The 22132-nt window shown below is 46.1% G+C and overlaps 1 protein-coding gene across 5 annotated transcripts in view; it reads right to left on the bottom strand.

Annotated features, from left to right (window-relative positions):
• RYR3 (ryanodine receptor 3) overlaps nucleotides 1-22132 on the bottom strand; it is a 1864151-nt gene that overhangs the window by 1531656 nt on the left and 310363 nt on the right. The gene's annotated exons all lie outside the window — the stretch shown is intronic.

Below are 22132 nucleotides of genomic sequence, written 5' to 3'. Positions count from 1 at the left end.
TGTGGAAAAAAGAGGCTAGGGAATCGCAGAGGGTTTGAGAGGGGGTGATGTCGTTGGAGTTGGCAGAGGGGTTGGAAAATTCCTTGACGATGTTGAAAAGTTCCTTGCTGTTGTGGGCGTTGTTGTCAAGTCGATCTTTGGATGCTGTTTTCTTGGCTTTTCGGATCAGTTGGTGGTGAGTACGGATGGCGCTTTTGAAGGCGTCCTTGTTGCTAGTGGATGGGTCTTTTTTCCAGGTCTTTTCAAGGGAGCGGCACATCCTCTGAAGCCTAAAGCGAGGCACCCGGGCAAGGCATTGGGTCGCAGATCGCAGGGCACGAGCCGGGAAGTAAAAGGAGAACCGCTTCTGAAGATAAAGGGGCACAAGACCATGGAGGGCATGGTGGGCCAGCATTAGAGATTTAAACCTGACCCTATCAGCAACAGGAAGCCAGCGAAGAGAGCGTAATTGAGAGGACACGCTATTCCTTGCCGAGATACCCAATAGCAATCTCGCGGCCGTATTCTGGATTACCTGAAGTTTTTTAAACAGATAACAGATCCAGCAAAGAGTGTGTTGGCGTAATCAAGGCGGGAAAGGATCAGAGCACAGGTGACAGTTTCTCTAGCCGCTTGAGGAAGAAGCTGGAAAAAGGACCGCATAGACTTAAGGCGACCGAAGCAGCAGCCAGCCAGTTTCTTAATATGGGCGGAGAAAGAGAGACTCTCATCAAACCATACTCTCAGGTTTTTAGCAGGCTGTCCCAACACCGGGGGGAGCTGAGAGTCAGGGGGCCACAGCTGCTCACCAAAGTCAACGGGAAACCTGCCAAACAGTAGGATTTCAGATTTTTGTTTGTTACACTTCAGCTGGGCTTTGACCAGCCATTTAAAGATGGAGACCAGACACTGTTGAGCTGCTGAAACAGAACTGGAGGTCTTATCCCAGGTGAACAGCAGCTGCGTGTCATCGGCATAGGCCATCACCTTAGCCCCAAGCTCCTCTGCCAGATATAAAAGAGGCGTAACATAAATGTTAAAGAGGAGCGGGATAAGGGAGGAACCCTGAGGTACTCAATTAGTGACCGGCTGGGGAGAGGAGGAAAAAGGGGGGAGCCAAATCTGCTCAGCCCGCTCTTCCAGAAAGGACATAAGCCAGCCCCAGACCACTCCCGAAACCCCAATCTCAGCCAGTCGGGCCAGAAGGAGAGCATGAGGGACCGTGTCGAAAGCGGCCGAGAGATCAAGCAAAATCAATGCTGCCTCCCGCCCGTATCCAAACACTCCCGAATGGCCTCAACCACCTCCACTAAGACAGTCTCAGTGCTGTGGGAGGCATGAAACCCTGATTGAGCTGGGGTGCAGGAGTCCCTCTGTCTCCACAAACTATGTGAGTTGGTTGTTAACAACCTTCTCACAGACCTTCGCAATGGCAGGAAGAAGGGAGATGGGACGGTAATTCCCTGGGGTGAGGGGATCCAAACAGTCTTTCTTAAGAAGAAGCAGTATCTTCGCCTGCTTCCACCTCAGAGGGACCACAGCAGTTAGGAGGGACAAGTTGACAATACCATTCACCCCGGTATTAACGCTCTCTGCCAGGAGCCTCGCCGGGCAAAGGTGAGCCAGACTTAAGCCCCCTGAGGATTTTAAGAGATTCTAGAGGAGCAGCTGCTCTGAAAGCTGTAAAGGAGCGGGCAAGGGCGTCGGGTTGAGCAACCAAAGGTCCCATGCAACAACCATTGCCCGGAGCAAAGGAGGACTGAATGGCCTGAATTTTCTCTCTAAAGCAGCGGGAGAGTGTGTCACACCAGGCGGGAGAAGAAGGAATAACACTCGCCTGGGCCCGGGGAGATGTAAAATTCTGCACTATGTAGAAAATTTCTTTGGCATTATTCCTAGCGGAATCAATGCGAGCAGCAAAAAATTGTCCTTTGGCCACAACGATAGCCTCATAATAGATTTTTTGCGAAGCTCTCAGTTTCCTCTTAGCCGTAAGACAGTAGCCGCTCTGACGCCAGGCACGCTACAGAACCTTGCAATCATGCTTAGCACCCTTGAGATCTGCATTAAACCAAGGTTTAGACTGGAAGTCTCTGGCCGGTCTAAAGGGCCGAGAAGAGATTGTAGAGGCCGCCGCCTTGGTAACCCATGTGGTGAACCCTGACAAACACTCCTCTAGATCTATACTAAAGACAACTGAAATTCAGGACCCGGAGTGAAGGTCTGAGGAAGTCATAAGGGTAATATTCCCACTGCGGCAAAAAGCGCTGGCGTATGGCTAAAAAGAAATAAAAGAAAATACAGAAGAACAGGAATACCAGCATCATTTTGTGTCTAAAATAATAATTACGAATTTCGTTTGTTTGTTTGTAAGAACTTTATTTCGGCCATTCAGGCCATAAAAGTGCATAATAGACAATTCCCACAAGTATAAATAATTTATACAACGATTACATTTTCATAGTGTATACACGGTTAAAAAACACATACTACCAAGTTCAGTTTTCTAAAAAGAGAGCCGGACAATCATTGAAATACACTTTAAGAATAGACATGGGGTATCTCCAATTGATCCTCCCCTATACATGCTTTAAAAGTCCTCTCCTAATGTGCCACATGGCATTTAAAAACCGAGATACTGTAAATACAATTAGAGAATCAGTATCATATTTTAAAACTCTGAAAGCCTCAGCACAACAGGTAAACCCTACATTTTTACATAATTGGGTAACCCAGCGTTTGAGGGGTAGCACATATGCCGGACTGAAAAGCAGCACATGCAGATCAGTTTCAGCTGTTAGTTTGCAATCGGGGCACACACTCGAGTTCTCTGGTGCCCATGAACTAGTTTACTCTGCCAAAGGTAAATTCCCCCATCTAAATTGCGCGTACAGTTTCCTCGCCATAGGTGGCTAGATCGCATCCAGAAAGGGTTCCTTCATGTACATCTCCTTTACTTGTAAAAACTCCCTTGTCAACCTGCCCACTTTAGCGCTCTCCTGTAGCAACAGCAGGTTGAATTGCCTAAATGTTTTATGAGATCCACCCTGGATATCGTGAGACAGGATAGCTCAGGAGATAACCAAAGTTCCGGTCTCCCAAGCCTATTCAACAGGCTTCTGATATGGACCACCTATTGTATTTTACTATGATTTAGTCTGGGGGGGAACTCCTTCAGCTCTTCTTTGAATGCATTCAGCTCGGGAGTTACCCATAACCTCTGCAAAAATGGCAGGGGCCTGAGGGCGATCTCTTGATCAATTGGCCTCATACCCAAGTCCATGCGGAGGAGAACCAATGGGGTACTGCGTGGTAGACCTATGAGCTGTCTAATGAAGTTATTTTCTAGCTTCACAAGGTTTATAGTAGAACTGTGCCCCCAAAGCTCCGCCCCATATAGTGTGGCCCCTCTTGCTTGAGCCTTGCATATCTCCACCACAGGGGCTACTGGCTTGAAAGCAGATGTTCTGAGCATTTTCATTATCCCCCTGCTGTTTGGGTGAGCCTAAGCCATGCTTTGGTCATCTGGGGGCCCCACCCGAATTGCTCGGACAATGTTATGCCCAGATAATCAAATGCCCTTACTTTGTTGACGAGGATACCATTAAGAGTGGGGTTTGGATGCATGCTCTTTGGAGGGTTGAAGACCATAAATTTGGTCTTGTATAAATTTATCTCCAGACCTCTCATATTGCTGAACTGTGCAAACCCATCCAGGATGCGTTGAATGCCTACGGGTGACTTGAACAATAACAAAGTATCGTCCGGAAACATCAACACGGGTATTTTACCAATGGCCAGTTTTGGTGCATCAGTATCTTTTATATTGTTTAAAAAAGCAATAAGCCCGTTAATTTAAAGACAAAATAATGTAGGGGCTAAAACGCAGCCCTGTCTAACCCCCTTTCTGAAAGGGAAGCGCGAAAAAAGTTCCCCATATTTACCACATGTAACTTGTGCATAATTATCTGTGTGTAGCCTCACCAACACATTAAGAAGGTATGGTGGGAACCCAAGCTCGTCAAGCACCTCCCACAACTTCTTTCTAGGCACAAGATCGAAGGCGGACGTCAAATCAACAAATATGAGATAGAGGCTGCCACCCTCCATCTTCACTGTTTTCCAGAAAAGTAGCTGTAGTCTGAATATCTGGTCCAAGGTGGACATAATTGATTGGAAGCTGGCCTGGTTGGGGCTCAAAATTCCCTGCTCCTCCATCCACCCCTGTATATGGATCAATAAGACCCTGCCCATCAGCTTTTGGGTGTTGTCAATTAGACTGATGGATCTATAATTGGTGGGTAGAAGAGGGCAACCCTTTTTTTAGTATGGCTACTATCTCCGCACCCTTCCAAGTATCTGGGGGAGTGATGCCCTTCAAAATTGCGTTAAATAAGGCACACAGGTATGGGACCCAAACAATGGGCTCTTCCCGGAAGAGGTCCCCCGGGAGTTTGCCAAGACCCGGGGCTTTATTGGAGAGTAAGCTAGTTAAAGCATTTCGAACCTCTATCAGCAAAATGTCCCCACCTCCCTCCTGACAATGCTGCAAGATGTTACTCGAGATTTCTGGGCTTGGGGGACCTTCCGCCTCACAATCATACAGGGACCCAAAGTCTGACTCTCAAACTTCAGGCGCTATGTTAGGCTCTAAAGCTGCACGTCCCCCCTCCTCATCAGAGCTAACTAGCCTCCAGAACAGTTTAAAATCGTTCGCCTTCAGGGCAATCCCCAGGGCCTCCCACCTTTCTATTTCCCAATCTTTCTTTTCCTGATGCAAGTTTTTCCTATGCTTTATTCTGGCTAGCTTTATATGTGACCTATCTTTGGTTTTCAACACATTTACAAGCTCTTGTTTTGCTTTAGGGCATTTGCTGTTATACCAGGAGCTTTTAGGTCGATCTCTTTCCCTCTTTGATGTTTCCGGGTAGAATACATTTGTCAGCTTTACTACTAGCTATTCATGGATTATTTTATCTTTGTCTCTGTCCTCTATGGATGTCTTCACCTGTCCCAACTCTCTCATTCTGTCTATTATAGATATTGCAAGCTGGTACACTTTTGCCAGTTTGGGGGGAGATTGCTGGACATGATTCCATCTAACTTTTCTTCAGTTATTAGTGGTTACTAGACCACCGATACTAGTCACCGAGTTTGAGCATATGGCAGATGAGCCCTGATTCCCCAGCTTCAATGTTACAATCAGAGCGTTATGGTCACTGTCCTGCCTCTGTTGTACATAGAAATCTTGGACTTTATCCCACGTTCTTGTTTCCACCATGATATAACCAATTAACGATGGGTGGCCATCGCGATTAAATGTAAATTTACCAGGAAGGTCAGACTTAGTCCTCCCATTGCCTGTCCGTAGTGAGTGGGACAGCGTAAATGAGTAAATTTGTATGGCTAAAGGGGACCAGACTTTAATTGGGATGATCTGCGGTTCAGGAATTGACCAATAAAGGTCTTCTTCTGAGGGATCTTCCTGAAAATTGTCAGTTAAAGTTTCGAATTGACAATTAAAGTCACCTCCTATAATCAACAGAATTGCTGGATCCAAGGTTGGAACATAGTGGCTAAGGTGGTCTATAGTGGCAGATTCTAGTCTATTGATTACAGGTCTAGAATAGAGATTAATTAAGGCGATTTTCACCTTGTCGGGGAATGACCGCAAGACACATTGAATGTTGTTGTTAGGAGTTATTAACTACTCTGCCTTGCACACAAGATACGTGCCCACCCAGATCGTGAGTCCACCAAACGGGCGCCCTCTCCCGCCCATTGTGGCCAGGATGTTAAATGGGGAAAATCCTACCCTACGATGTTCTTCGCAGGCCCAGGTTCCTTGGAATAGGAAAATATCTTGATTTTTGACAAAAGACCCCCAGTCAGGACATGGTAATTTATTTTTCAGTCCTGCTAGATTCCAAGAAAGAATTCATAGCTAGCTGCTCCACAACCTGATGGACCCTATCTGGTCTTGCAAGTACTACACTAGATCTACCCCTATCAATACAACCCAAATGGGTAGCAGGAGAGATAAGAACAGCCTCCTTGTTCGTGTGGCTGCCTACTGCTTGTGTACTATGCCAGTGGTCCATTACCAGACCGCTAACTCCATTCACACCACTCTCAATGCAGCCTTCTTCAGTTGATCGATCGGGTTGCTGTTTCTCTTGAGTGTCGCCAATGAGATGACCCACCCCTAGTCAGTCAACCTCCTCAGGATTTTCAAACCTGTTGTTTTATGCAAAATTATACAGAGAGCGACTGCAAGGGTTACTCCACCTTCCTTCCATGATGGGTCCGGGGCCCGCAGTGAGGAGTGACGGAAATACACTACCTCTCTGATCAGTTAGGTTAGGGATAAAAGTAATCCAACGCGCGAAGGCTTATTCCTGTGGGGGTGTGATGACCTGCATTGGGGTGGATAGCAGTCTGCTTGCAGAATTAGGGTTGTTGAAGTTGATAACAACACACTCCCCTGCTTCCGTTTCTCGGGCATTATGATTTTCAGTTTTGATTGTATTGGCATGTGCCTTGAATTTGCGGAATGGTTGTTTCAATCCTTTGATTGATCATTGGGGGGAGCAGGGTGTGTCTCCCCTTCTCGAGAGCACCGCACTAATTAAGGCAATAGATACTGTGAGCACCTGGGACTCATACCCCCACAACAGTAGGATTATGTGTACATGTGTGTTTATGGGTGGAGGTGGGACTTCATGTGATGTGCATAAAGTCTATGTGAATGCTCTGCACCTGAAACTGACCCAGCCACAGGTGTTCGGCGCTGTGCATATTGGAATGCATTATTGTCTTGCATTGCAACATTTGTATAGCGCTTACTAGGTGCTGGCACACCGACTTGCTGAATGTTCACTCTGCCTCCCAAGATGCAGCGCTAGGCAGAACACAGCATTGGGCCCATTATATTTACAACCCTGCCACGCACATCCTCGAGCAATACAAGCTTGGCTTTGCTAAAATACCAATGAATTATAAATGCCCTCAGAGCACGCTACAAATTGTGCTGATGTCTAAAGCCTTTAGTTTCTAAACAATGTTTCCAATTAAATAGCTGCGAGAAGAAGGCACCGAGTGCTGTTGAAGGGGGCTCGTGTTACTTAGAAAACTCTAAAGCAACCCCAAGGGAAGCCGTGAAAAACCCAGGCAGAAATGACTGCCCAATATTAAAAGTGGAATCAGCACATCCATCGGCGACGTAGGCAGTTCCAGCTATAAAAGCCTGGTGCTATGAACCATAGAGCGTTTGCAAACGCTTAGGGTGTAACAAGTGCTGTAAATAAGAGAACTGTGAAAGATGGACTGATCACAGCACACACAGAAATGTGGATTAAATGACTATCCAGGGGATTCTAGAGCTGACAGCAGCAGAGATCGAGTCTGAAACTCCTGCTGTTCTCCTGCATGCGTTTGACAGCTTGGGGATATGGTCGGGTGGTACACCTGGAACACCCCTCTTTGCACTTTTAACAGGGCAAATTAAGATACAAACTAAATTAGCTACATAACTGTCCATCTGAAAGAGATAATTGTAAATGAAATTAAAAGGGTCATTCAGGTTTCTGATTTTGGAGAATCCAGGCATTATAGCCTACACATAGCCTGTAGGGACTATTTGTTGCGTAAACAAGCTCCCAGAAGTACTAGTTTTCAATCCAGGGAAAATTCTTGCAAATTAAACTAGAACATGTGTACAGACAGATGTAAATCGTTGCTAATTTATCGACACCCCAAGAAATGGTAGCAAAAAGAGCGAGTCAAAATCTTCATGTTTGGGGATTTGTGGAAAATACAAAGCATTTCAGAAGGTTAAATAACGAAGCAAACATATATTTAGTAATTACTAAGCGAGAGAGATGGGTAAATGGAGGTCCGTGCAGACCAGGAAAAAAACGAACAAAACAACAAAGTTAAGGCTATAAGTCTCTAAGTTAACAAAATAGAAAGGCTACAGAACTAAAACACGGTGGAGTCGATTTCCGAAGGAGAAACCCAGACCTAGGAGTCTCTTAAGTCTTAAAAGCCCTTACATACTAATGTTCTTATTTTTTGCCATTAACAATGTTGTGTGCTATAGTTTGGAGTGTCTTGAAAATTATGCTCATCATAAAATATACCAGATGAAGCAATAAACACATCAAAATCACACATGACGATGTTCTGCAACAGTAATAGTAAAGGCAGTGCCAGTATCTGGGACCACACTCAATCTCAATACATGTGCTACAGCAACTTTAAAAGAATGCATGTTGTTGTGGGTAAAAGAAGATATGAATCCAGAGGAGGCCAAGTAGTTTACCTGGTACAACACATGTCAATCAAATCCAAGGGTACATAACAATCATTATGCATCATAGCGGTCATGCATGAACATCTGGTTCAAACCCGAAATGTTCATACAGGGGCATTCCCAGAAAACATGAAAAAATAATTCCAAGAAATGCATAGATGCATGTCATGCCTTTAAACATCTGATACTGGTGCCAAAAAAGTGTTTATATTTTATTCATGTGTATGCAAAATATGCACGAGTGCACAGAAAACCCACACATAGATGTGTATCCAGCATAACTTTACTGAAAGTACTTTGTCTCGTACAAATAATGCATGCCAATGGGAGTGGGCTGTCTTAGTGAACCTCTTCAAATGTACACACCCACTGTTCATGAGAGGTGTTGAGTAGAATTGTGGTTATGTGATGGGAGGAGTTTGTAAATTGTTTGATTAAATATTAATACGCACCCCCAAGCTTTTACATTTGAGCTGAGAGAGGCCTGCAACCAACCTCCGGCTCTGTGCAGCAGGAGGGTTGGCTGCAGGTTATCCAAGAGGTTTTGGCAAATGCTCACCTTAGAATAGCGTCATAAAAACCCTAAAACTTCTCCAAAAAAAATCTAATGTTAAAGTGATGTTATAGATAGGTATGGCAATAAGATATAGAAATAGTTAGGTGTTGAAATTAGATAAAAACTAATGTTTAAAAAACTAAAAAACACTGAGATTTGCCACTTATAGTTTCATGAACTAACTACAATTTGTGCCCTCTGACTGCTTGTGACCTCACATTTTACATCACTGATGACAAGTTAAATTACATCATTGATTACATCACTGACGACATCTCAAATGATATAATTTGATTAAAGTTAGTTCCTTGGTGGAGGGAACTGGGAAGAATAGAGCGCCTGGTGGCCTGTCTACGTGATCCCTGTCTCTGGCCACAAAAGGACTGGGGTGACTGCAACAGGGGAGTCGATAGCCTATACACCAATGCTCTGGAGTAGCCTCGGAAGGGCCAAACCTTATGAGGACACTCTGCTAGAAGTTGAAAGGCCCAAAGAATGTGCCATGGCCTTTACCTTCCTTGAAGAGTTTTACCAAATCGGTGGGATCCATCAAAGGGCATATTTTTAAGGGATGCCTGCACACCTCCAGAAAAACCTGCAGAACGCATCCATGCATGGCATTGAATCGCCACACTAGTGCCACCTGATTAAACCGAGCAATCAGTAGTATCTAGACCAGCACTAATCACGTATACGGCTTTGTCCTGTTCATGTTGAATAATTTGAACCAAAGAGGCCCTAGACTCTTTAGGGAATGCCAGCAAGATCTCACTGGCCTTGTCCCAGATGGTGTGTGTTTAATGGCCTAGTAGACAAACCGTGTTAGCCGACCTCAAGGCAAGAGAACATTTATTTCCAAACTGCCTCTATCCTTTTTGGCTCCCTCTCTGGGGAGTATCATCGGGAATTAATTAGGATTCACCTGGTGGGTGTTTGGATGACCACATTTTCAGGAGTAGGAAGCTGCATAAGAAAATTAGAGTAACCTCATGCCGGTCTATGGCTTCTGGCCACTTGCCTGCTTGTTCAGCCGCTGGCTATCATCTTCCGCCATATGGTATTCACAGCAGAATTGGCCCTGAACCCACAGAAGAGGCTGAAGTGCTCATGCCCCCCACACCAGCCTTCTCTCCTTGCAGCAGGTACAATAGTGCCCCCTCCACTGGAACTGCCTTTTTGCTCCTCACTGTTGGGATTTAGCATGGTAGGGGAGTGGTTTGCTTGTTGTTGTTCCCTGTATTGTGCTGCCTACGTTTGCTCCTGTGGCGGGGGCAGTGTTGCAGGCTAGTGGGAAGAGGCAGCTTTAGTGTGGAAGGGGTGCAGTGGTATACAGAGTACCCCGCACATACACCATAATACTGCCTATCACACAAAAATTGGATTCAGGCGGTCACAGGTCTTAAAGCAGTGTTATCAGAGCAATTGATTGCCAATAGACCCACTGGAAAATACCCCAAAAATTGGAAAACTGAAAATAATCTGTATACCCGTCTCATCTTCACGCAGTTCTGTGGTCCCTGTGATTATTAGAGTGTTGGGAACCTGCAACAAGACTGCGTGAGGTATGCAGTGGTATCATTGTCCTTATACAACTACATCTCGTCTATATGGCAAGATCAATAAGACCAACAAGAGCCACAGCAACAATATTAAGAACATTAAAAGTGATAATGTAGATCTATCACAAGTAAAAAGGTCATCCATAGCCCATCAATCTTATGACTACTAGCCCACTAACCCTGAGAGACCCGGTGATTAGTCAACAAACACAGATGCGGGGTAAGAGTGGCAGATACTTGGGAGCTGCGGCCCACTACATCATGGATTGCTGCATTATGGCCCGCTCCAAGTATTCACTGCTAGTACAATTTTTAGTTGAGAACAAGGAGAGTTGCAATAGACCAGGGTGAAAACAAGGCTCCAAAAGAGGCCTTCCTATGTGACAACAAAGAATGGAGTACAGGAGTCAATTAAACATTACTGCAAGTGCTCCACAAATTCAATGCCCAAAATAAAATGGAACGCAGGTCCTTCAGGGAGCTAATTTGTCCCAAGCAAAACTGCTACTGCCATCACTCACCTCGGCTTCAGCTCAGAACTATTTGAGGGCGAACTTCAAACCAACCAATAGTGAGAAATAACTTGAGACCTACATTTTTACTTCTGCCAGTAGCTGATATCAGAGCTAGGTGAAAATTAAAAAGTTCTAGGTCATGCAAGAGCTGCAGAGGGTGTGACAATTGTTAACAATTCTTGACACGTGCCATTTTTATGTGTCTGCATTTATTGGTGCTCAGCGGAACGTTTCTGAGGCCTCGCATCATACGTCTGAGGCTTCACACTATGAAGACACCACTGCTCCATGTTTACCTACCAACGACATTCAGCTAGTCTGCAGACTAGCAAAAGTTATGGACTGTGCAGTTATGGAATTATATAAAGGTGGGGGTCTATTGCTGTAGATTGTCCGGAACAGCAAATATTACACCGTGGAAACTTATAAGAATGCCTATTAGATGCTCTACTGCCTAGCACTTTACCCAGCGACTGGTCCAAGCGATGGTGGAGGAGCCTCGTCCCCTTGCCAGCACCCTCAAACTCTTGAGAAATAAAACAATATTAAAACGGGTTTCAGGATTGGCCGAAGGGCAGTCTGGGAGACTGCCTGCTGTGGAGAGGAGCAGAAAAGCGCAATGCTGGAAGGTGGCAGGTAAGTTATTTTTTCTTTTTCTCCGTGCTCCCTCATCCACAACCACCCAATCCCCCACCCCCCACCTCTTTTCCTTTACATTAGCCATTCGTAACTTTACGTAGCAGATACAGGACCCTTGAAATTCCCAAGACTGCTTTTCACACGACCTACTGTTTGGCAGATTTGATGTTGTTGGAATCAATGATGAGTTTTTATTGCTTTGCACTCTATGACGTAACATAGCTCTTTCGAGAATTTTAAGATTGTCGTTCAGATGCACTGTTATTCTGCATTTTATGATTTGAAAAAATAGCACCCTGGAGAACTGCAACACTGCCTGTTAGTTCATCCACCGCTCAGCACTCTATGAAGTACAAACAGTTCTCATGAGAATCCTATGATAGCCATCCATATGTTCTACTGATTAACATCTTTGGATGTTCTCAGAAACGTCTGAAGAGTTTTTATTGCTTAGCTTTTAAAGATATATTATAGATCCTCTGAGATTTTAAAACTGCCATTGCACAACTGTTTAGCACTGTGAGATGTTTAAAGAAATTGCTGTTGAGTTTTACTATGGATTGCAACTTGGTAAATTCCCGTTTTAGGGACAGGGTTGTGGTTTCTATTCTGGGAATGATGAGTCGCAAGCTCAGAATGTATTTTGTAATGGTTTTTATTATTCCAACAAATAAAGTTTAATGATGATGATGATGAATGGGAGTAAGGACTAGGCATGGGCGGAAAATCCGTTCCGCTCGCGGATTTTGCGGATTTTCGGGAAATCCGCAATCCGCGAGATTTGCGAATCTCCCGCAAAATCCGCAAATCCGCGAGCAGCGGATTTTGCTCGCACTGCTCGCACTGTTCGCGTGAGTTCGCGTGAGTTCGCGCCCCGCGAATAAGTGCAAAATTGCAGAAATACGATTTTAGCAAAACTGAAAGTAACTACTTACCAGGTTCAAAAGTTCAGGCTCATCATTAGTAGCCATTTCCTGTAGTGCTTCCTGAGGGGCCCCTCCAGAGTTCAGTTGCCAGTTGAAACTATTATGTGACCCTGCTCTGAACCTCAGAATAGTTACACATATGCCACAAAGGTCCTGAATTACAGCTAAGGGAGACAAGCAGGAGCCAGGCTGGAAGTTAAAATCCATTAATCAGCCCCTAATTCATTATTGTCAGTTGGGGCAGGGCAGGTGTTGTAACTAATTTTGCAACAATGAAAGCACTTAGCAAGTGCAAAAGATCACTAATCAGGGCGCACTAAGGAAGCAGGTGCCAGCTAAAAAAATATTCTGTGACACATTAATCAGCCCCAAATTAATTCAGGTCACTTGAGGCAGGGAAGGTGTGCTTTGCTTTGCCGAAAATAATGTACACTGGACAACCAGAGGGTGTGGTGATGAAACAGAGGGTGGCATGGGTGGGCCAGAGGGTGGCATGAGTAGTCAGAGAGTGGCAGTGGTGACAGAGAGTGGCAGTGATGAAGAAGAGTGTCCCAAACAGGCTGGACACGTAGAAACAACAAGTTCGCGAAACTTGCGACCCGACAGGTAAGTTCGCAATTTGCGAAAGTGTACAAAACCCTTGCGAACTGGCAGAAACACGGGCGAACACAAAAAAAAAAAAAATCCGCAAATTCGCGGGAATTTGCGGATTTTGCGGATTGCGAATCCGCAAATCCGCAAAATTCGCGAACGCGAGATCCGCAAAATTCGCTCATGCTTAGTAAGGACTCAGAGGAAGCAGACCGAGGTTTCAGAACATCTCTTAGAACGTTTGTCTTACTTTAAGAGAAGGTAGTTGTAGGTTCTTGGCCTCAGCAGCATGTCTAATTGCCACAGCAAAGTAAGCACTCTCTTTCGTTGGTGGCCCAAGATCAGGGAAAGTATTAGGGGAAGTATCACACCCTCTGGCTTCATGTCAAAGCTTACATAAACTGTCATCGTCAGAATTTGAGCGTATTTCATCCCCATCATCACCACTGCCTTCTCCATGTCATGGTAAACTTTGGTCGGAATCAAAACCAAAAGTATGATGGAGTCTGGAGTCTCTGAGGACACCTCTATGGTAGTGGGACAGTATACTCTGAATCAGACTGTATGGAAACTGGGTGGACAGGAGTCAGAGCACAACCTCGAAATGAATGTGGCTTGGAGTCGGATACTGGAGCAGCCACTGGATCACCATTTGGTGACATTGTGACTGGTGTTGAAAGAATGACCGGTGCGGTTTTCGGAGCAAGAATAGAGGTTGGTACTGGAGTTACCTCAGAACCTGAGACAGGTTCCAGGGCTGAGAAGATGCTGAAGACAGATTCACCAGTGGTAACTCGAGTTGAGGCCCATGAGGATCCCTGCGGCCCAAAGGCATTCCCGAGGGGGCTGAAAAGTGCAAACAAGGCCTTCTTAAAAGCCTCAATGTGATGCAGCATTGCCGATGACCTGGGGACATCAGGAAGCATCAGTATCAATGGTGGAATCACCTCCTCAATTGGAGATCACGAAAGAGATCAAGTGACACCTTGTGTCCTCACGACTTCTCTTTAGATAGTGAGTGGCAGCATAGGGTTGAGTCTCCCTGCACCTTCTAGTGTTTCCTCTTTGAATTGGGCTTCAACTTACCGGATATCATTGACTATGTAGAAGACACGTCATGGGGTCACCCTCGAGAGTAGGAATGGGTCTGCACCCTTGTCTTGCTGCTGTAGTAGAACCTAAGGGAGGTCTGTGACTTCATTCAATGTTTGGCAAATTACAGCTTCACTTCACAGTCATTGATCGCCTTCCACTCCATGGGGGCACATTGACTGCACAACTTGGAATTGTGCCCCAAACCCAAAAACCAAAGTCCCACTCCTTGCGGGCCGGGGTATGGTTTGAACCATGTGGTTTTAGGTGGGAACATTTTTCCCTTGCACACTGGAATTCAATATGAAAAACGTGTCAACTTAACAAAAAAGGGAGTGTAGCTCCAGAATCTTGTTTAAAGGTGTTAAAAAAAGGAAATTATGTTGGTGCACAGCAGTGGTGCTTATGTGTGGCTCCGCTCTATTTGGCATACCACACTTCATGAAGGTCTGTCAATGGGGAAAGAGAATCTAAAAAGTAAATGTTCCTATTTAATCTCCCATGTGAGTATTTGTCCTTCTGTACAGCAAAATATATTGAACACAATTACGCCACTCCTGGCATGTAAAAAGAATTTAACTCAAGAAAATGCCTTTGCTTGCTTTATTTCAAATTTTCCAGGAACTTTTCAGAAACTAGCACTACAAAAATGTGTTGAGCTGGCTTGAAAGGGTTTTGAAGTTAGAGATATCTAGACCATTATATACTAGCCCGCTAGATCCAGACCATCGTCAGAAGTATTGTTATTAATCTTTAGTGCCAGGCACTGGTGGAGAGGATAATCATTTGGAGCTGGAGGCTCTTACTGTGATGGATCTGTGGGTGGTTCAGTGTTTGTGGATGTGAACAAGATGCTGTGACAACGTTTTTATCCATGGCACTGTTGTCAATAGCGTGAATGTCGACAGTGCGGTCATTAACAATGCAGCTGCCAACAATGCTGTCATCGATGGTATGGCTGCTAACTCTGCTACCATGAACTGGCTGAGTACCAGTGCCAGTGCTGCAGTGAGTAGTGCAGGTACCAATGGTACAGACAATGAGGTTACCAATGGAACAGGCTTGCAGAAAGTAGCTGGTGAGGCTGATTGTGCCATCGATTATATTGTAGAAGACTTGGTCACCAACAATGCAGCCAGCCATAGACAGGACTGGTGAGTTGCGAATCATAGGAGATGGGGCCCGCAACAAAGCTTCAGAAGGCTCTTGTTTTGTAGACTTCTTCTGAGGCTTGACACGAAACAGGAGTTTTCTCTTTCAGTGAAGAAACACAGCATTTCAAAGTAAGAGTCAATAAAATCTCTGTGGAGGAGAGGGATCTGACAATGTCCTTAGAACCGACAACTTCATTTTTTAATTTCTTGGCATAAGAAGAGGCTGCCAAATGGACAAGTATTAACAGATATCTCACCTGAATAGGCAACCCCCAGGACAATAAGCAGACAGCCTTCTCTGTCAATAAGCATCATTGCACTGAAAGTGCTGAGGATACTTAATTTTTTTGCCAATTGTCCACAATTGAGGAAGGCAGCAAATACAGTTTGTGTGTGGTCATCAGGATTGACTTTTCTAGCACTGCATGAGTCACAGGCCCTAAAGTGCATCTCCTTTGATGGTGTCAGCCACGTGGAGACAGAATGGGTCTATGAGGACTCTGCCACCCAGCCACAAAAGAGTCCGAAATGCTTATCTTATCTTATGCTGTATTTATAAAGCGCGCTGACACCGAAGGTTTCCTGGCGCTGTGATTGAGATTGAGGGTGGGAGTCGTAGTTTACATGAGTTTTGAGAAGAGCCATGTTTTTAGGCTCTTTCGGAAGCTTAGTAGGGTGCCAGAAGTTTTAATGTGGAGAGGGAGGGAGTTCCATAATTTAGGTGCCAAGTAGCTGAATCTACGGCCACCCAATTTTTTTAGTTTGGCCATCGGAGTGGTGAAAAGGTGGAGATGGGCGGAGCGAAGGTTACGAACCGGGCAATGAGGGTTGAGAAGGGATCCCAAGAAGGCCGGGCCCTTGGACTGCCGGGCCTTGTATACCAGGCAGCCGATTTTAAAAGCAGCTCGCTGTTCGATAGGCAACCAGTGCAGCTTGGCCAGGAGAGGCCTGGCGGATTGCCATTTGGGAGTTTTGCAGATAAGTCTGGCTGCCTGGTTCTGCACCAACTGGAGACGATGAAGGAGGGACTTAGGTAGCCCCCAGTGAATTGATTCAGAAAAATCCAGACGGGAGAGGACAAGGGAGATGACAATTTGCACCAGGGATTCGTGGGAGAATAAGTGGGAAATCTTGCGAATTTTACGTAGCTGGAACATGCTGGCAGAGATGGTGGTGCCAACATGAGTTTTAAAGGAGAGATCAGTGTCGATGGTAACGCCCAAGCTTTTTAACGAATTCGAAGGTTTAGGTGGGGTGCCAAGCTCCTTAGGCCAGAAGTGAGGGCCCCAATATAGAGGGCTAGTACCAGGCAGGAGGAGTTCCATCTTCTCAGGGTTTAATTTGAGCTGGTTGGAAATCATCCATTGTTGGATATGCAGCATTGCTCCCTGAAAGTTGGGTACAGCATCCGGGGAATCTAATGGAAAGATGATTTGCATGTCGTCAGCATAATTGAGGACAGTGCAGTTCCAGGAGCTCAGTGAATGGATAAGTGGGCGCAGATATAAATTAAACAATAATGGAGACAGGGAGGAGCCCTGGGGGACTCCACAGGTAGTGGGGACCTGGGTGGCGGTGAAGGGGCCTAGATGGACTGTTTGAGCTCGGCCCGAGAGGAAGGACTTAATCCATTCCCAGGCGGGTCCCTTGATGCCTGCCTGTCCGACACGGTGGAGAAGGATGTCATGATCCACCGTGTCGAAGGCGGCCGATAGATCCAGAAGGACCAGCGCCTGGGGGGACCCTCTGTCGGCATTCTCCCGAAGGGTGTCCCAGACTTTTAGAATGACTGCTTCGGTTGAGTGAGCCGGTCTGAAGCCTGCCTGATTAGGTACCAAGAACCCGGAGCTCTCGACGAAAGCCGAGAGGCAGGAGGTGACGTAGGCCTCGAGAAGTTTAGAGATGTAAGGCAGAAGAGAAATGGGCCTATAGTTGGCAGGGTTGGCGGGGTCGGCTCCTGTCTTCTTTAAGAGGGGGACCAGTATGGCTTCCTTGAATGCCCTGGGGACCGTGCCAGAGCTGAGGGAGGTATTCAAAAGGGGGAAGATACAATCAGGCAGAGCAGAAAAAGTTGCCCTAAGAACTTGGGGGGGGGCAGCAGTCCCTGGGAGATCCAGATTTGACACGAGTGGTGAGCTCAGAGAGAGTGCTGGCGGTAATTGGTGGGAACTGGGTAAAGGAGCAAGGGTTAAGAGGGGGGGAGTCAGAGAGGCTAACAGGGGTGGAGAGAGGAATAGCATTCTTGATATTTACAATTTTTTGAATGAAATAAGAATTGAGCGAATTACAGGTTTCTTGGGTGGGGGCCTGGGTTGGAAGTACTCTGTGGTCAGATGAGAAATCGTAAAAGATTTTAAAGATTTCTTTAGATTTATCACTAGCTGTGTCGATTCTTTCCGAGATGTGTGAGGCCTTTGCTTTAGTAATGGCGTTTTTATATTCATTACGGGCCCTCACAAACTCGGTGCGGTCCTCCTTGGAGTAGCCCCGTCTCCAGTTTCGTTCCAGGTGACGCAGTTTAAGTTTCTGTACTTTCAATTCCTCTGAGAACCAGCGATGAGAGTTGCCATGTCTGGTATGGGCGAATTTGGTGAGAGGGGCGAATATGTCGCTGGCTGATGACAGCCAGGTGGTAATCCCATCCAGCATAGAATCAATATCTGATTCGGGGTGGGTAGTGGGGCGGGTGTTGGTCAAGTGATCAATAAATCCCTGAGAATCATAAGAATTCCATTTGCGACTCAGTCCCCCGGGGAGGGGAGGAGCCTTGAGTTTCCCTTTAATTGAAATAGTGACGTCGATCAGGTGATGGTCAGACCAGAGGCAGGGGGAGATGACTGGGCAAGATAGAACGAGGTTGTGAGTCCAGATGTGGTCCAGAATGTGGCCCTTAATATGAGTAGGGGAAGAGATGTGTTGGGAAAGATTTAGGTTTGTCAAGATTTCGAACAGTTCGGTGGCGTGGGGTCCGGCTTAGTCATCGTCAAACCAGTAGTTGAAGTCGCCGAATACGGCGAGTCGGGAATGGTGGGTGAGCAGGTCAGCTACTTGCTCACTGAAGGACAATGGGAATGATGGCATTGGCTGGGGGGGGGGGGGCGGTAGAGGAGTACAATCGCCAGAGCGCCCCCAGAGGTTTCCAGGCTGATAACTATGTTATCTACCCCTGGTAGGGTGAGCGAGGCGGAGGTGAGGAATCTGAAGTTCTTGTGTATGATGGCCGCTACTCCCCCTCCCGGGCGACTAAGAGGGCGATTTACATTGAGGATGTAATAGTCCGGGGGGAGGGTCGCCAGGATATCCGGGTGGGAGTCCGGCGTAAGCCAGGTCTCCGTTAGGAGCAAGATGTCGGGTTTATCCATGTTGAGCAGCAAGAATAAATCAAGCTGGTGCTTCACCATGGGATGAGTGTTAAGGTAGAGCACCCGGAGATGGGTGTCATTGTTGGGTGCCAATGGGGGGGCCGTAGGACAAGAATGGACAAGACCATGGTCAGAGTGGGTGCCAGGGTCAGGTAGCTTACTAGTGATCTCCAGGAGGGCAGTGCGCTCCCGCACGCCAGGCGGTAGAGGACAGTTGGAAAACTGCAGATCCCTGAGTGTTTTCACAGGGTATGTGATGAGGGGACCAGGGGTTGTGGCCCCTGGGCCCGGGCGGGCGCGGACGGGCGAAGACGGGCTCGCCTACGGCGCGCCACCGGCGCGCCCGCTGCGCCCGTCCGCTGCGCCGACAGAATGGGGGCTCCATTTTGTAGTGATCGAGGGCGGGAGGGCGGGAGGGGCGAAGCACAGGAATGCTGACCCTGATCCGGCTCCTCACCTAAGATGGCGGCCCCCGAGCAGCGTCCAATCGGCTGCGAGGGGTGAGATCAAGCGTGATCAGCAGCCAAAAGATCCCCTATTTTTAACAGCGAGTCTGTGTTCAGGGGGTAGTTAAAAGCGCCAGAATACAGCAGAGTGAGCAGGTAAATAAAGTGCTGATGACAGAATTTTCGTAATGCTTTTAAAAATGCGTCGATTTTAAAATTAAGAATTCTACAAAGAATGCACAGTGAGTCCCGGCTTCCGCCTCAGGACGTAGTTACACTAACACACACACACAATCGTAATCATTCGTGGTGTGGGTTGAGAGGGCTTTTGTAGTGATCGAGGGCGGGAGGGCGGGAGGGGCGAAGCACAGGAATGCTGACCCTGATCCGGCTCCTCACCTAAGGTGGCGGCCCCCCGAGCAGCGTCCAATCGGCTGCGAGGGGTGAGATCAAGCGTGATCAGCAGCCAAAAGATCCCCTATTTTTAACAGCGAGTCTGTGTTCAGGGGGTAGTTAAAAGCGCCAGAATACAGCAGAGTGAGCAGGTAAATAAAGTGCTGATGACAGAATTTTCGTAATGCTTTTAAAAATGCTTCGATTTTAAAATTAAGAATTCTACAAAGAATGCACAGTGAGTCCCGGCTTCCGCCTCAGGACGTAGTTACACTAACACACACACACAATCGTAATCATTCGTGGTGTGGGTTGAGAGGGCTTTTGTAGTGATCGAGGGCGGGAGGGCGGGAGGGGCGAAGCACAGGAATGCTGACCCTGATCCGGCTCCTCACCTAAGGTGGCGGCCCCCCGAGCAGCGTCCAATCGGCTGCGAGGGGTGAGATCAAGCGTGATCAGCAGCCAAAAGATCCCCTATTTTTAACAGCGAGTCTGTGTTCAGGGGGTAGTTAAAAGCGCCAGAATACAGCAGAGTGAGCAGGTAAATAAAGTGCTGATGACAGAATTTCCGTAATGCTTTTAAAAATGCGTCGATTTTAAAATTAAGAATTCTACAAAGAATGCACAGTGAGTCCCGGCTTCCGCCTCAGGACGTAGTTACACTAACACACACACACACGGAATCTGGAGGTAAGGAGGAAGAGGGACCTCAAGACATGGCTCTACGACTGAACCTCCTCACCCAGATGGCTCAGCAGCCCTCCTACCCCCCACGCCTTGAGACCCTCACTGGTGTGTAGCCGTGCTTCACAAATCCCTAATGGATTAAGACTGACTGAGGAGTCCCGTCTACTCAGTTGACAGACAGTAGAAACTATGTGCATTTGAGCTTGTTTCTGGAGTTACATTTTGAGTCTTTCCACTTCACTGGCTACTAATTCTTGTGAAGGAACAGGATACTTTCTTAAAAGGACTTTGCACATGAATATATATTACAGAGTTTGTTTATTTTGTTGAAGAATTGAATCATAGGATGTCAATAGTATTTGTTATTTTTTCAGTTCCTCCAAAGTCAAGAAGAAACAGTATTCATTTTCAACAAAAAAGCAAATAGTGACATAGCTAAGGTGGTTATTCGAAACATAGGAAGCAGCGTGAGTGTGCACATATTTTGCAAGATATTTACGTTCCTTTGTGTTTATCGTTCAGGAATTCTCAGATACTTTTTAAAGCATTACAGAGTGGGTTATAAGGAAATATTGCTAAGATATAGCTATTCACAACTTCAGTCATATTTAATATTTCAATTATGCTAATTAAGACATTTCTTTATCTTAGGAAGATGCACTACAACCTTGAGACCTCCATGACCACAAAAGAGAGAACGCTGAGTGTGGAGTCCAGTGTGTCTGTTTGCTCCTATATCCCATTCCACTTTCTTCCACTAGCCCCATATTAGAGCACAAGTACTCATTGATGGAAATGGTGAGAGATAGACAAGAACATTGGTTCTTTATGATCCTGTGAGCAAAGTAAGTGCAACCAGAGATTAGGTACCACATAGAAACACAAAGTCATAAATCCACCGAAGGCATTGGAAGTGAATACCATACTTATTTTTTTGGGAGGATGAATAATACAGTCACTTTGATCTGCTTTCCAAACATCGCATTCTTCAAAGTAAAGGCTTTTCTAAGGTCTTGCTGTTGAATTGCCCGTATATCTTGCACCTTTCAGTGCAGAATCTGAGCAAAATTTAGTATCTGAAGTTAAAGCTATTCTTTTGGTTTCTGTAGAGATGGAGCTTTGACAAACAGGGCATCCTGTTGATTGCTGTTTCATCATAACTGGGGTTAAGATTTTAGAGAAAACCACTGGAGGTATGCATAGTACAAATGACAGAGTTTTGAACTGGTTGCCTCTCACTGTAGTCAAAAGGAATTATCAATGAGGCAGTGATATTTGTACGTGGCCTAGTCATACTAAAGGAACAGGGCATGATGGTGAGTCACAGCATTATTTACCTCCACTGATAAATAACGATACCGCAGGTTACATTCTTTATCCATTGTGATAAAGAACATCTATCATGAGTTAATGGGGAACAACATGAGGATTTTGGTATTTAACGTGCCAAAATCTACATGATATGGTAGTTACCAAATGTTTTCCCCTATCATTTTTAAGCAAGTTTGACCTCCAGAAATTTGACGAATGTTGGATTATTTAATGCATTTGTATTGGATGTGTTTAATAAATCTAAACTCGTAATTCCGCGTACAGACTTACACCACGCCTCTGGGCAAGTATTGGAGCAAGGTCTCTAACTGTACACTCCCCGCCAGACTCCACGACACCGGCATACAGGGAACTGCCCTTGACTGGATACGCTCTTTCCTCACCAGCAGAACCCAAAGAATCAGACTCCGACCCTTCCCAACCCAAAGAGATCAGCTGTGGCATAGCCCAAGGATCATCGCTCAGACCCATGCTCTTCAACATCTACCTGGCCCCCCTCGCCACCATCGTCAGACAGCACGGATTCAGCATAGTATGTACGCCGACGACACCCAGCTCATCCTCTCCCTCACAAAGGAACCTGACAA

The sequence above is a fragment of the Lissotriton vulgaris genome, chromosome 9 (assembly GCF_964263255.1).
Source record: "Lissotriton vulgaris chromosome 9, aLisVul1.2, whole genome shotgun sequence".
NCBI lineage: Eukaryota > Metazoa > Chordata > Amphibia > Caudata > Salamandridae > Lissotriton > Lissotriton vulgaris.
The sequence above is the reverse complement of the archived record's forward strand: the minus strand, read 5'-3'. Positions and strand labels throughout refer to the sequence as shown.